This window comes from Rhopalosiphum maidis, chromosome 4, assembly GCF_003676215.2.
Source record: "Rhopalosiphum maidis isolate BTI-1 chromosome 4, ASM367621v3, whole genome shotgun sequence".
Lineage (NCBI taxonomy): Eukaryota > Metazoa > Arthropoda > Insecta > Hemiptera > Aphididae > Rhopalosiphum > Rhopalosiphum maidis.
Genome location: NC_040880.1, coordinates 16402825 through 16419761, shown reverse-complemented (window position 1 = coordinate 16419761; position 16937 = coordinate 16402825). Strand labels below are relative to the sequence as shown.

The 16937-nt window shown below is 31.4% G+C and overlaps 1 pseudogene; it reads left to right on the top strand.

The window, feature by feature from the left end:
• The first annotated feature begins 371 nt into the window (after positions 1 to 371).
• Positions 372 to 6011, top strand: LOC113548342 (annotated as a pseudogene).
• The last annotated feature ends 10926 nt before the right edge of the window (positions 6012 to 16937 follow it).

Below are 16937 nucleotides of genomic sequence, written 5' to 3'. Positions count from 1 at the left end.
ATTATATTGAATTTATTAAGGCCAGACGTGTATAATATGCTGAAATAATATTATTAAAACGTAAGATTGTGTTATTTCGGAGTTTTCGGATAGAGATGTATAACAATTGTGATTTTGACAATTTTTCACTTGTGTAGTTGCATAAATACGATTTGGAATCGAATGGATTACATTAAAAATATAACATAGCACTGCAAGAATTAAACATAATATTATTTATCAACAATGAAATGCTCGCGTATTGTGAACGCGTTAGGTATTATGTATAATAGACACACTATTATATTATATACACAGGTAATATGATGCGTGATTTCGGGGTCGATAAAAGCGTGTGATGAAAACATTACGCCATGTGGTATGTTACCATAATGTTTGGTTTATATTATACATTTTTTTACGTACGTTTCGAAAACGAAGCCCTTTATAAAGACAGGTCACGTTCGAAATTTTCCATTGAAACGGTGATGATTGTAAACGAGAGAATTACCTAAGAAGTTCGGTAGATATATACTATACCTATATATAAGTACACACTCGTATACGTACATTTTGTAATAACCGCTGTGTACATAATAAAAATAATAATAATAATGTGATAGCCGGTAGTCGTATTATAATATCATAATACAGTGAATGCGGGAGCAGTCCGAACGGAGTAGAATGCGACGAATAAGTTATGATGGTGGTCGCGAGTAGAAAATCGTATGTATACTATATATTATACGATACAATGAAGGGATTAAATTGTATAACCCACGCGAGACGTGACCACTTTTTTTTCGTTTTAATTATTCGTGAATACGATTATCACGTTATGTACTTGACGTTCGCGTCTCTCCCAGATAATGTTTAATACAACCAAATCCGAACGAACGGTTCGAATGTGACGGGATAAAAAAAAATTTTAGGTAAATATAATATGAATATGAAAACGCGCGGAGAGCCGGTGCGAATATAATACGACACGAACATGCGAGACGAGAGTTTAAATACCTCGTCATTAATTTATTAAAGTACCTACATAAAAACGATACGTCGTGTCGGGTTTTAATTTCTTCGAGTTTGACTATGTCTGACTTTACATTTGACTTCTCCGTGGCTTTTGCATCTATGCGTTCGTATATAAATATATTATATAATTTATAGTTATACCTATACGTATATAATACATACATAATATAGTTATAGGTGTTCGGACGACGGCGCACGTAGAGCACGCAGAGCATAAATATTACGAAACGGAATGCTCGTTGGCCTTTGCGCCGAGACCTATATATGACGTATGTCGTATATATATAGTATGATATAGAATTTATAGTGGTACGTTTTGTCAACCTTTCGTTGTTTTTGTCCTACCTCGTTTTAACGCACCCGGAAGCGTTTTAACGGCAAGTGGCTGGCGCGGCGAGCTAAAGGATTCCGCGACTTCGAGTTTGCCAGCCGAAATTAGGGCTTCCGCGGATTAATGCGCGCCGGGTATATATTATATACGTCGCAGCAGCGGGGACACAAAAGTACGCGCTAAGTACACGACGACGAAATGTTTAAAGACACTCTTAAGCCCGACGAATGGCGTATAAATATTCATACATATACATATATATATACATACATACCTATGTATACACAGTGTGAGAGTGAGACGCGGTGAAGAAAGCCTGGTAGAAGGATTAGAACCCATCAGCATTTTCACTCTCTCTCGCTCTCACGCGCCCGCACACACACACACACACACACACACACACACACACACACACACACTTATATACGCATAGCTGTACTATACTCTCCTCCATTTACGTATATACAGTATACACATAATATGTGTATATATATGCGCAATACTTCGTTGCTATATCGTTCGTTCCTTTTCTCTGTCGTCGTCGTCGTCGCCGTCCCTCCGCATCTGTTGTCGTAGCCGGCTTGTGTTTTAATCGCTCAAAACCCTGCAATGGCTGATAAATTGCGTGCCACCTAAACCCTTTCTTCCCCCTACTCACCCCCTTACCAATCATTCCACTAACCCATTGCCACGCACCACCCCGTTCGGGTTTTCCTCGGAAATATCACCTATATACGTATATACATGTATATAAGTTAGGACCAAATAATAATTATCGTCTGGTTCGACCGTGACAAAAGGGTTTCGTTAAAGAAACAACGGGAAAGATTGTTAATACTTTTTACGCTCCCTCACGAATGCAAATCTAAAAAACGAAATAAAATTTAAAAAAAAAAAAGCTACACCGATAATTTATACAGGACTTTCGCACTTGGTTTAAAAAAAAAAAATAAATAAAGAACAAATCCGAACATTAATCAAGACGGTTGAGTTAGCAAACGAATAAAATACACGTTTTTGACATAAGCCGCCGGTGTACGAATGTTTAATGTAATTTACTCATTTAAGTTTATTATATTAAACCGATAAAATAGTTACGCGCAGATCGATATTTAAATGACCATTGTTATATTATTACGGTATATGGATACACATCTATATGATATTACATATTTACATATTTACATATTATTATTTTAATAATTTATTTTAGTCAAGGTAATATCATAAAAGTATTGACTTATTTTATATAATAGAAAAATATTGAGAGTTTGTGATAAAAAACTAATCAGAATTCAAATTTTTTTTTAAACTAATAATGTATATAAAATATAAAATGCAAAAAAATATTCATTAATTTTGTATAAATTTGAGGTTTATAGTAAATACTATAAATACTTTATTTTTCATAGACATTTACATATGTTTACACAAACACAATTTTATACTTAAAAAGTATCTAACATAAAACCTAAATCACTTATAATATTATTTAATTTATTGAACTTGTTAAAGTAACGCAAATAAACAGTTTTTTTTAATAACTTTTTAATAAATTTGTTGATTAATTGATTTTCTGTATTTATATTTGCTTTAAAATAGCAAGCACCAGATAAGTTTTAACTTTGTTTAATAAACAATGGAATTTTAAGTCATCGACTAGTTTTTCAATGTTTTAATGAGAATTATTATTGTCTTATTAAACCGAGTTTGTTAATTATTTTAAAAACTTTTAGTGTAAAAATATTTTGTATTCCATTTTAAATATTAAAAACTTATTTTCACGAATATTCAGCTATGCTGTGATGTACCAAGAAATTATGAGTAAAGTTAACTTAATAACTTGCATTTCATTTTTGTTTAAGTTATTTTTTTTAATCGTATATATAATATATACAGCTTTAACAGTAAAATAAAAGGCAACTATAAATTAGTTAAAGAATGTATTAGTCCACTTGTAAAAATAATTATTTATATAATCGTAATTAAAAAAAGCTACATTTATCTTTCAGTTAATTAAACAAAAATGCTGTGGTTTTTGACCCTTTAATATCTAAAGTGATGTCGGTTTCTTTAATAAATACGCATTTAATTTTCAAACAAATAGTGGTCCATTTTATTACTTATACATTGCACAAATTGATTCTATTAATATAAAAAACAAAATAATCGGTATATATACATTTAAGTTTTACTCAGTTGTATTTAAAACAATTACTAAATTATATTTATGAGTTTATTGATATAATATTGTTATTCTCCAATCAAGTATTTATAATATTATAATATATCATATTATATGTACTTATATTTCATTCGATTATTTTAAATATTATAACTGTAAAATATAAAATGTTAATTTATGTAAAAAAAAAAAATAATATTTACAAATAATATCTGTATAACTGACATTCAACAGGTGTCTTAGGGAGCATATTTTTTTTTTTGTATATTATACAACTTTTGTTTATTTTAATGCTTTATTTTAAACTGTATTAAAGACACTTCTTTAAAACGATGCACTTCTTTGCGTCACTACGCAATAAAGCTGATAATATTTATATTTATAAGTTATTACCTATAGGTATATGTCATTTTTAATCATAATATCCAATATTGTATTCAAGTATATAACAATGAATAAATATACTTTTACATCACGATTATTACGTTATTTAGCCATAAATAATAATTATTATAATCTAATGAAGTGGTTCCAACCTTTTTAGTTATGCGGACCATCAAGTTTGTAAAAAACTCTTTGAGGTCCACCAATGACTAATATAGAATACCTATATACGTGGCCCATGTGTTGGAAACTATTGATCTAAAAATCGATTAGAACTACAGTCATTTAACTATTGGTTCTGATACGATACAGCATACAGAATACAGATTATATAGTAGTGTCTAATTCATAATACATATTATTGTACATTTTATCTTGTAATTATATTTGAAATCTTACGAATCTTTACAGTTATTGCCCATTGAGTAAACCCACCGATAAATATCGGTCCACCTTCAGTATCGCGGCTGTGAACGGTTTAAGTTATTTCAATATGTTCTATTGAATTCGGCATTACAGTATTTCTCTATTATATATATATATATATAATATTATGTATAATAATTTATGATACTGAACTCGTTTAGTATAATCGAACAGGATGTCTGTTACACGACGCGGTAAAATATACATGTCAGTCGATAATATACATTTGACCCATCTACGTTTTCGGTAGTAGGTGTCCTATAGCAGTAGGTATTGTGTGTCGTGCAAAGTACAATAATTCAATTTCGTTGAATGACGCGCGGGAGTGGAAAAAAACCATTAAATCTTAGTTTGTCAGCAGTAGCGCGTTATAATAATAATATAATATATACATACAATAAAGAGCATCGTTTCACGACGAATACGACTTGGACATGCTCGCAAAAATATAGTGTACAAATAAAAAAATCGTGTTTTTGATTAATATTATTATTATTATTATTATAAATTTATAATGCACCCCAGTACGGTTATTTTCGGTCAGCGTCTGTTCGGACCTCAGAGGGGGGCCACAGTCGCTAGATCCAACTCTACACACTGTATATATATTATTAAATTGACGGTGGCTGCGATATTTGCGCGGGCGTATTGTCGGCAGACAATGTGCAGTAGGCGTATTCTTTGGAATCCGCGTGAAAGCCACGATAATATCAACAATAATAATATTGATTCGATAGAAAAATACACGCGTATGATATAAATACAAATAATTCCTATAGAAATTATATTATTGTCTCGCGCATAATTCAGCGGCGCATTGAAAACCAACAACAATCGTTGTCGACGACCGCTAAAAATGTAAACGTTTATATTACTGTTAGTGCGAAATACGCGCACTCGTAATCACACAGAAGCACTCACACAATGACATATACTATCATGTGTGTATAATATATAATAACATAACAACAACGCGTATAATGCATACCTACGAGTGCAGCCGTATCGTCAAGGGTTCGTGCGGTATGCGCGTGTGGACGCGGTGCGCAGGGGATGACAATTTCGAGGGTTTGCGGACAAAGAAACGCAATTTGTCAGCTACGCAGGTCCACCTGGAAAACTGACCGGACACGTTCGACAGAGGGACATTTCACCGCCGTCTCCGTCATTATATATTATATTATATTATATTTCTAGCGTATAAAATATTTTCTTCAACCCATAATAATACACCATCACTCGCCGTCGTTTTTGTCCGTCACACTGCACTCGGGTTTCTCGCCCCCAAGCACACACACATATTCGCACCCGTATCTATTATATGTATATAGGAGAGAGAGAGCGAATTCCTGTCGGGAAATCAATTTATACTCTTTCACCTGTCGGCAGGTATTTTCAGACCGACGTCAAAAGCCCTGGCGAGCTTGTATCCAAGGAGACAAGTCTGGCAAGGATACCTCGTCGTGCGTTTACGGCGAATTAGCCACAGACGCCGATTCACGGTTCGCCGATTGCGCCCGCTAGTCCACCCGCCGCACTCAGCCACTATACGTACAGTGTACACCCGCTAGCCTTCATTATATACACTATACACGCCACCGCCGCCGCCGACGAATACGAGACGGTGGCGAAGGCGTCACGTGGAAACGTAATAATATTTTACCCTTATAAGACCGACCCCCGCGACACCGTTTTCAAATAAATCGAAAACAATACGAGCTGCCAAAGCTCTATCCTTATTTCGGCGAGATTTTTTACCTCTACTTCCATTATTATTTTACGATTTTTTCATAAAATATTCATATTTATATTTACCCGTAATTTATTATTAGCAGATGTTTGATGAATTAAATAAATTATATTAATATAAAAAGAGTTAACTTGAACATTTAATTTCGTGAGTATGGTATGATTATTAATATAATATCAGGTTAAAGATTTCCGTTTTACAAAACATTAAATATTTTATATATAATGTATAGATGTCAGTACAAAACTTATTTTTGAATAGTAAAAATTTAATATTGTGCTAGATTGTAAACTAGTTATGATTGTAATAAAAATTATAGAAACATTTCACCAGATTTCGATATTCTGATACTTTTTTTTATTATTATTTGAAGAAATTCAAATGAACACTTTAACACATAATTAATTAATATGTATCAATCGTCTTTCATTCGCGCATAAAATACAAACAAGAAATATAATTAGTCCAAAACAAATTATTTCAAATCTGGATACTATTTATTTTTCTATCGAAATTACATTACACCCCGGTTAGCATTAATTCAGTTATAGGTGTATACTATGTTTAAATGTGTTCTGAAAAACTATGGCATAATAATTTGATAAATTTACATTTCTGTTTTAGTTCAGATTATTATACTTGGAACATGCATTATATTATATTTAGATGACATATATTTAAATATATTTGAAATTCAATTATGAGTCGCTATATAATAGTAAAATATAAAATTGAACACGTTAAAGCAATTTCTCAGTTTAAAAGCCACATTTATGATTAAAGCGGTGAGCTGATTTCTGTATAATATTGTTTATATCATAGTAGTAACACTACTTGGTTTTTATGTTTGTCAAGGTTATGATCAATAATTTTTCATTTAATATTCTTAGATTTGTTATGCTAATTTACGTTAAGCTAAAAAACAAAAACAAGTTTACTCCATAAAATACTGATTGAAATAATTGCTGAACATAGATATTCTGGGTTGATGACCCGACAATAAAAAAAAAGTTATAAGATCTTGCTCTATGTCATCGGTTTTAAGCTTAATATTTTATAATTATAAATACCAATATGAAATGCTATACAATAACATATATCCATAAACTGTATATGTATTGGTACCTATGTATGGAATTTGGTAAATTTCATAAATATATATAAGTCTTGTACCCATAATAATTTGTTTACGGAAAAAATAATTAAAATATAAACTATAATGAATTCTGTTTTTATTGTAATAAATTGTATGTACATAGTTATAAAAATAATACAATTATTCGATCGGGAATTATTTTTGAGTGTTTTTTTTTTTCGAGAAGAATTTTATATTTTAAACCATATTTCAATTTATTTTTATCGATTCTTATAAATCGTGAAATCGAATTTTCTTCATTTGTATCCAGTTTTACCAGTGAGCAAATGGTATATTATATAAAGTGTAGTATATATTATTATGTATTTATGTATAACAAACTACGTGTTCTGGTGTTCTATTAAAATGTCAAAATATTGCAGTGATAATATTATAATGCTATAAAATTAATTGATACGAAACATTAAGCAAATTGAAATAAATTCAAAATTCGAAGGGTAATAGACGCTGGGCTCGTTACATGACGACGGAATCGTTGTATAAGTACATTATTCTAAACGGCTATTGGAAAAAATCACCGTGAAAGGTTACTAATTATTACTATGGGTTTGTGTTCTGGACATTTCCTAGAACGCATAATATCGATCTGAATACAATGTATAAGTACTAGTTTTGTCGCGTCAAAGAGGTGGATGGCGCGGGTTAGATATATTTTATTAATATACTGGAAAATGAATCTATCGAAAGTTTTAGGAGAATAAAAAACATTTTACATTATTCTAATAAAATATAACGTGAGACGATGCCTACCTACGTCTCACAAAAAAAAAAAAAAAAAGTCGTATTTGTTTTGTGGCCGCCGAATAACAACAATAATAAAAATCGAAAAAAATAGCCGTGTCGCGCGGCAGAGAGAGCGCCGCCGCCGCTATATGCATATAAATATATATTATAACATTACCGGCCATGTCCTACAATCCACTGCATCATATTATTATATACATGTATGGATTGATGCTGGTACGTGTTGTAATAGACGTGGTGGTTATCGGCTGGCTATTACGTATATGGTAATGAGATTAGACGATTTACGTTATTCACAGAACGTGCGTCTCGTTTATTTGACCATCGAGGCCGTTATCACCCCGTCGTGAACGGATTTCCACGGTATAGGTACCTACGCCGCCGCCGCGAGAGAGGATAGTGAACGACACGTACCTATAATATTATGCCGTTTAAGCGCCTCCGCGGATCGTCGTCGTTGTCGACCGAGGACCACCCGCTTGCGCGAAAAAGCGGATAAATACAAATAAATGTACACACACACACACACACACACTGCAAGAGCTCGCCGACGATACGATAAGATATTAATATTATTATCCGCTGTGCGGTGTGCGAGAATAACGAAAAACCCAATTACGTATAATATTATTATTATTATTATTATTATTATTGTTGTTGTTGTTGTCGGTGTGCCGACGCGTATAATATTTTTCGATATGTTATGTGACACAAACTCGTACGATTATTATTATGGTACCTGTTGTACCGACGTCGGCGTGTATATATCTATAATATATGTTATAGGTAAATGTTTTAAAAAGTATATTTATTCGACGTGTGTGATGCGTGTGCGTGCGAACGGCGGCGTGCCGGCGCCGTCGGCATTATACCAAGACTCTATAACTGGTAAGCGTGATGGGGTGGGGGGGGGGTGGGGAGAAACGAAAATTAATGAAAAAAACCGCCTTTTAATTAAACGCGTTTTATTTTATTATCATCTTTATTATTATTATTATTATTATTATTATTGTCATTATCATCATTATTGTATAGTACGTCGTACCTGTTACCTGCGCTGCCGCAGCAGTGCGTTGTACGCGACAAACGCCGCCATACGATAACATTCGTCCTGGGAGAGGTGCGGAGAGGAGGACATTTATCCGCCCAGGGACGACTTCGGAGTTGCACGGGGTTGACATGTTTATTCGGCCATCAAGCAGCAGTTTTGTCGGTCTCTCGACGACGCGTACATATATATATATATATATATATATATAATAATGTGTGTAGTCGGGTCGGACTGATAATATGTGCGCGCCGCAGTCTCACGCTGAGCGTAATCCGACGCGTTATAATGTTATTACCTATTACCGGGGTTCTGGTACGCATACACGATATAATGTATTATGTATATATTATACGGAGTGTGTGCTATATATATGTGTGTGTGTGTGTGTGTGTGTGTGTGTATACGTGATATAATGTGATACGTACGGTGTATATACGATTTTTATTATGTTCACATTATTTTAGTCGCATTCAAACGGTTGACCGCCGAAAACACACCGCCGCTAATTGAATTCGTTTACGATTATCATCGTCGTCGTTTCCCAGAGATACGGTCGTGTTTTGTGGACGGATTATCGGCAATCGTAAATATCCGATTTTTGTCGCCCGACAATCGAGAATGGGTACCGATCGACAGACCCTACGCGTATATACGAGTAATGTAGGTAGTTAGGTACTCGCTAGCTGCGTTATTACTAAAACTACGGTTTGCGTATAATAATATGATATGTTATTAAGGTAGGCTACGTACGTAATAATATTACACGGTCCTTTTGTATCGTCGACGGCCACCGACGTCGAGTCAAAACCGCACGGACACTATGCCGACAACTTACTATCAACTAGTGCTTCTAAAGGATTAAAATCTCTTCGATTCCGTACGATATCGCGACTCGAAATCTCGTGGACAACGTATAATATAATAATAATAATATCGTCAATACTGCAAAACATTATTTGTATTATTAACGTCCTTTTTGTTTATCCGACATAACATGATATTTTTATTAAAATCGACAAGACCGCATCGCGTGCAAGACAAACGCAATCATGTTATTGTAATTTTTAAATATTAATTCAAATATTATAAACTATCGTTTTATCATTATTTATTTTATTATATTTTTTTATAGATATTTGACGTTTCTGAGAACGATATGAAATAAAATAGTTACCTACCGTAAAACAAAATTGAGTGTAAATTATTTCTCAGAAACGTTGTCTAGCACCTAAACTTGGATAATAATGTTTTATATTATGTATGTCATATTGTTTTATATATTTCATAACTTAATAAATTTGACAATTTACATAAATAATCGAAAACGTCCTGTCTCTATAAGACACTGTACGACAATAACGGTATCCTTTTAAATAATTTAACAATTTCAACAAAAAGCGTATGATATTATATATGATGTACCTACATGTATATTCTGTTCGTACGAGAATATATATCATTTTAAACGTCAGACATTTCCATTAAATGCTAAAAAATTAAAATATTAATATATTATATTTTTATATCTATATATGTTTGTGTATATACTATATAGTGGTTTATTGACTATATACGGTTTCATAAACTATTTGAATGTTGTTTAAAAATTAAACGTAGGTATATACATCATGTTTAAATTTTAATATCGTTTTTTTTACGTTGTATGAAAGTTAAAAAAAAAGTTATGTAAGTGTTTGGGTTTTGGGAAAAATGTTAAGGCAATAAATATTAACAAATATAAGTAATACTACATATATTGTGGTTAAAAAATACCTAATGTTATATCGCGCTTGTTTACCAAGATATTAGTTGTTCATCGTGTATTAATATTAATCGTTTTTCTTGCTTTAAATTTCGACTAATAATTTATTTAAATTCATTTAAAATTCATGTAGATACTCGCTGGTGTTGTGATAGAGACTATACAGATACATTTTTTACTGCCCTATAAAAATCCACGTGACAAAAATATAGGATTTTATGGAATTTCGCCAACAGTCTTCATCACCACACAAACACCTCTATAGTAGTTATCAAAGAAAAAAAAATTATCTAAAATGTGTTTAAATACAAAACGGTATTATTTAATTTTCACACAATAAAATATAAAGACTATTCATAATATTATGGATACTTTTAATTTACAAAATTATTTTGTAATACAGAATTATACATATGATTTGTTATTTAAAAAAAAAATTATATGTTACTAAATTGTTCATTTAATTATTTTCTTGAGCCTCAATCCTGAATCCACAGAATAATAGTATAATACACATAATATATATATTTTTTAATTAGTTATATTGTTCTATAATTAAATAAACATACTTTTTTATTTTGTTATACACATTTTGGCAATATTCACAAACATTCGAGAACTTTTTTGAGTAGTAAACAAAGAACCAATTATTGATGATAAAAAGTAATAACCATATATGGTAATATGATAAAAACGATAATTTCACGAATTTCTCGTGAAAAAAGAAAAAGCCACTATCTATTATATATGTGTGTTAACCTCGTGGTGTTGACCTTAAAGTATATCACATCTAAATTAAATACCACATAAATAATAATCCTTAACATTTCCAACTTTTAGGACATCGCCTGACTTAAATGACTTAGAAAAAAAAATAACAATTTTATTATTTGTATAAAACAAATTAATCTAATAGACTTAAAAAATATATAATATAAATAAATTTAAAAATGTCCTCATTTACAGAAGCTGAAGTTGTGTTTAATTTAATAAATACTAATTAATAGTAATAATAATATTAAACATAATATATATATTAACGATCATCTTCAATTATCACTTTTAATTTCTTAAAAAGCATATTATTATAATAGCTTAATATTCTATTTGTATATAATTAATGTGTATAATGTTATGGTGGTTATCGATATACGAAATACATTTGTTTTAAAGAAAATAAAAATGTAATAATAAATTATGTGTTGAAAATTTATGTAGAAAATATTATGTAAATTTAGTAATTCATTTTTTTTACATTTATAATTTGAAATTTGCGGCCTCAGTGACTAAGACCGTGAGCTGTGTCCAGAATCATCCCTCTTCCTATACTTAGTGTTTTATATAACGATATCGTTCATAATTTTATCAACGTCATAAAAAAAATATCTCCTCATAGACACTAAAACAGGTCATTGGTAACAATAAAATTATTTTTTTATGTGATAAAATTAAATCCAAGAAAACTCAATAATATTTAATTATTTGCGTTCAACGAACAACGATGGGTTAAAATATCATTATAGAAACTAGAAACTAAAAAGCCACTAAGTATTATGTATGTTCTAAATATGAAATGTAACAATGTGTGACTTCATAATTATTTCATTCGTGCTATGTTAACATTAATAGAAGGCAAATTATAATTAAACTATATTATAATTTACTTAATATTAGGTAGTTGTGTGTTGTTAGAAACATGACTACCTTTAAACAGTATTTTATTGTTTCATCATTCCCTTTTAGGCTTACCTGTGTCATACCATTTTTATTTTTATTGATTTTTAATGTATTTGGTTTATTTGGGTTTTATCGTTCAATGTATTTTCTAAACGTTTTTTTTTTTTTTTTTGAAATACTGAGTTATATTTTGAAATAAAAGTTAATTTGAACAAATAAAATACAATAATGTTTTATGATGATTTAATTATGATTACACTTAAAACAGACTATGTGTAAAAATGTATATTGCTAAAATATTACGAAAAGTAGCAAAAATACACAAAAGTGTTGAATATATATATATTCTGAACAAAATCAAAATTCCTAAAGGTAAAAATATCATATTTTAACGGGAAACCTTACACAGTCGTGTGATGTGCCATACATAATTTAAGAATAATGACAGATGACAGTACAGCAGACAGTTTCAATATTATTATGACAATATACTCAATAGTATATTATGTTTGAAATCATGTTTTTAATGATCTAAACTTTAGATTTTAAAAGTATCAACAATCATTACCGAACTACTAAGATTTAAATAACTTATTAGTTATTATATATTATGATAACGTACATGATCTAGAGACCCGGGAGATTGATTAAATATAAATGAAAAACACGACCGCTGCATTATTCGTTGTTGTATTGCATTTTGTAGATAATTCTATTGCAATCACTCATGATCTTTTCAACATACTCTACAGGGGTGTCGGAAGAACAAAACGTGCTATGACCCGCGGGGTCGAATTGAAACTGCTGTTATTGCACCATGTTTATATTTATACAATATACAGTCCATACTCACACATAAGGACGACAAAGGTCTTCTCGCCGTGTTCGAGACAACGGCTGTAAAGCTTTTGTTTCGCTGACCATTGGGGTGTACGCAGCCCTAATTGAAAGCTCATTAAAATTGCACATCTGTGTCTCGCTCCGTTTCATCGCGTCCGTATACCTACGTGTATATATATATATGTATCGCCGTAATACAAAAGCCGCCCGTGTCGTCCTTTGGAGCACCAAACTGTACATTATATATTAATACACTATTATACAGCACGTTTATTATATTATATTTATATATTTTTTTGCCCAGTAAATCTCGTTTTTTCGACAGCTAGTTGTGTCATTATATCGCGAATAGTTTCCTATATCGTCCACTCCGCCAGCGCTCTACAGTAGTTGTACTATACATACACAATTTATATCATTCATTTTTCACGACCGCCACGACCTCGCGTTTATTTAGGGCCTCGTACGGCTTTCATAAATCATCCGTCCCTCGTCGTTCGCCGATGGTCTTGCAGATGAAGAACTATCGAGGACGAGGAAACAAAAAAAAACTGAAAAATACTTTGCGACTTGTCTCATTCCGCAATATCGAATCGATAGTGGCTGAACCGACGTATAATATAATGTATCGAACCCCCTTTGCTTAATTTTCCAATATATGTGTGTGTGTGTGTGTGTGTGTGTGTGTGTGTGTGTGTGTGTATGTGTTTTATTTCATATACCCACACATTCGTTGGTGCAGCGGATAAGAACGATAAGGACGGGGGCACCCCGTTGAACGCAAAACACGACCATAAAATCAACCGACCATCAAACTGCGTAAGAGAACCCGAACGACAGGAACAAATGTCTCGGAAAATACAAGTGGCCCGTCATTAACATACATTATGCGCGCATTTCGGAGAACTTAATGTAGCGGAATTTTTTTTTTTCGGAAACCGTTCTATGACACTTTATACGCGATGTACGCGTTTATTTCATCGTCGTTTTGAGAAAAATATGTACACTGCACGGCGGAAAAACCACCCCGCGCAGGACAACGGGTAAAATAATAATATAAAAACAAATTAAATTGCGCTTATTACCCGTGACAAATTATGTTTTTTTCCCATCCGCGCCGTGTATGCTGCAGTATTATAATAACGGGGCATAATAAGAGCCATCGACGTGATCTCAAATGCACTTCATTTTTCCTCGTCGCGCATCTGTTTACCCTTTATTATACGCTGTCTACGTAAATAATGCCGTATATGCGTATGTATATTCTCCGGGGGACCACCGAGTCCGCGTTCGGGTGGTTAGGACTTATGTTAATCCGTCGTCGTTATCCGGTCGTTTTTATGATAGTTTATACATATATAATTTAATATCAAGCTATAATGGCACATTACATTAAGTGTTTGATAATAACGTTTACTCTATAACGCGTCCGATGCTCATCGTATTTTACATATATATATTATATACCTACCCGACGATAATAGTAATAATAACTAATAATTACCTATACATACATAATAGGTTGTCGTGCAGTAGTTCGACTCCAGTATCACGTAAAATAAGGGTGGTTATATTATTATTATTGTGTTTAATTTACCTTGTCCGCGTTTCTTGTCATTCTACTCGTGTATTTATTACGAAAAAGGAACGCTGCTGTCGTCGTTTACAATAGTTCCCGCGGGTTTATTTATATACGTTGGTTTTAAGAACTCAATAACCATAAAATAAAATATACCAAACGTATTTAAATAATATAATATGTAATATTTCGGTTGTCTCTGGGCGTAACTAGTTTTGAACGGTATACATAGTCGTCTTAACGTCGGCGGTTCGAATACAAAATGCCCCACGTTCGGCGATTGAATCTGGTTTTATTATTTATAATTTTTAATATTAAATCTTCTTGACGATTTTGTATATATGTGTGTGTGTGCGTATAAATTCGTCGAAATCTCTTCGATGACGTTACTGTTTAACTCATTTCTATGCGATAAATATGACGTTTTATTTTTCTTATTTCGTTGGTATGTAATAATATTATTCGATACGTGTCTCTCTCTATTCTTCTCAGAAATTCTTAAATTATTTACTCTTTCTTTATACCGATTAAAGTATAATATTCAAAACGTTTTGTAACCAAATACGCATAATGCTTATAATATATCACTATATAATATTCAAGTCATCTGTTAACTAAAATAATACATATCAATACTGTAGCTTATCGCACATATAATGTAACGTTTTTGACATGTATCTTTACGCTAAACTAGAAGTATGAGAAAAAAATTCTAATTTGAGAGATGTTCTCATGATATTTGTTACCGACATATTCTACACGGGTTTAATCAATAAAAATCCATTTCCATGCTTATAAAATAAAATAAAATCTTAAAAAAAAAACTGGAATATAGTGTTAAAAATTTAAACAATAGAAAATAACCAATAAGTTAAATACTATTTGAAATATATTTTAAATACGATGACCGGTCTTATATGATTTTAAATTAAACATAAATAAGTTTTTCTATTATTTGCTTGACATAATATAAGTTCTTAACTTTAAAATTCACGTTATTTTTATTGACTGCTCGACTCACTGAATCCAATAAACAGTATAATGTGTATAGAATATTGTAGATATACTAGAGACAACAATGTTCTTAAAATTACAATAATAATATGATTCTTTCCTCATCTGATAAGTACACATTCTAGTACATATTATACAACTTTTTTTTCTGTGCAAAGTAAAACATTCTTCTGGGTATATAGCTTCTGGGTATTTATTTAGCCTCGCAAAAAATACAATAGCCAACAAATACTTATTGTTATTATATCCTGTGCTTTTCGAAGAAGCTATATTGAAATTGATTAAAATAATAAATATAAGGAAGGGGAAATAACCTAACCTAAACCATATGACATTTTGTAAAACAAATTAAAAACATTTGAGGATCAAACGTTTTTGCTTCCCGACTTAAATTAAAAATATATAAGAATTATTAATCCCCTTTGCTCTTCTGATAGTATTATATATATATATATATGTGTGTGTGTGTGTGTGTGTGTGTATAAGTTATTTAAGTACAACGTAATAATAAACTATAAGTTGGAAAAATAATTATGTTCTCTTTATCCGCAAATTAACAGATTGATTTACCAAGACTCTTTGGTCTCGTTATGTTTACTCTTTGAAAATTATTGTGAAATATTCCCCCTCAATTTCAGGCAAGAAACGGTATTGAAATTCCAAAAACTTTCTAACTGCCTTAATTACTTATATAGCGAGACGCCCGTAGAGTAACTATATTCCATAATCTATTCGTATAATATGTCATATACCAATTTACTTTTAATTAACAAATTAGAAACGATCAGAACATGGATCCGAATCATTATGTGAGATTTTATGAAATTCGCCAAAATTATAGACAAAGTATACGATTTACGCGTTATATTCCTTTCAATATTTTTTTTTGTTATTTCATATATTTACATAAAAGTCTAGACGAACCGTGGCGCAGATCGAACGATGGGGGGTTTGCAATGTACCTACAGTGTTCAGTAACGATAGATCGGTTAAATTATTACCAAAATAAAATTATAATAAAATA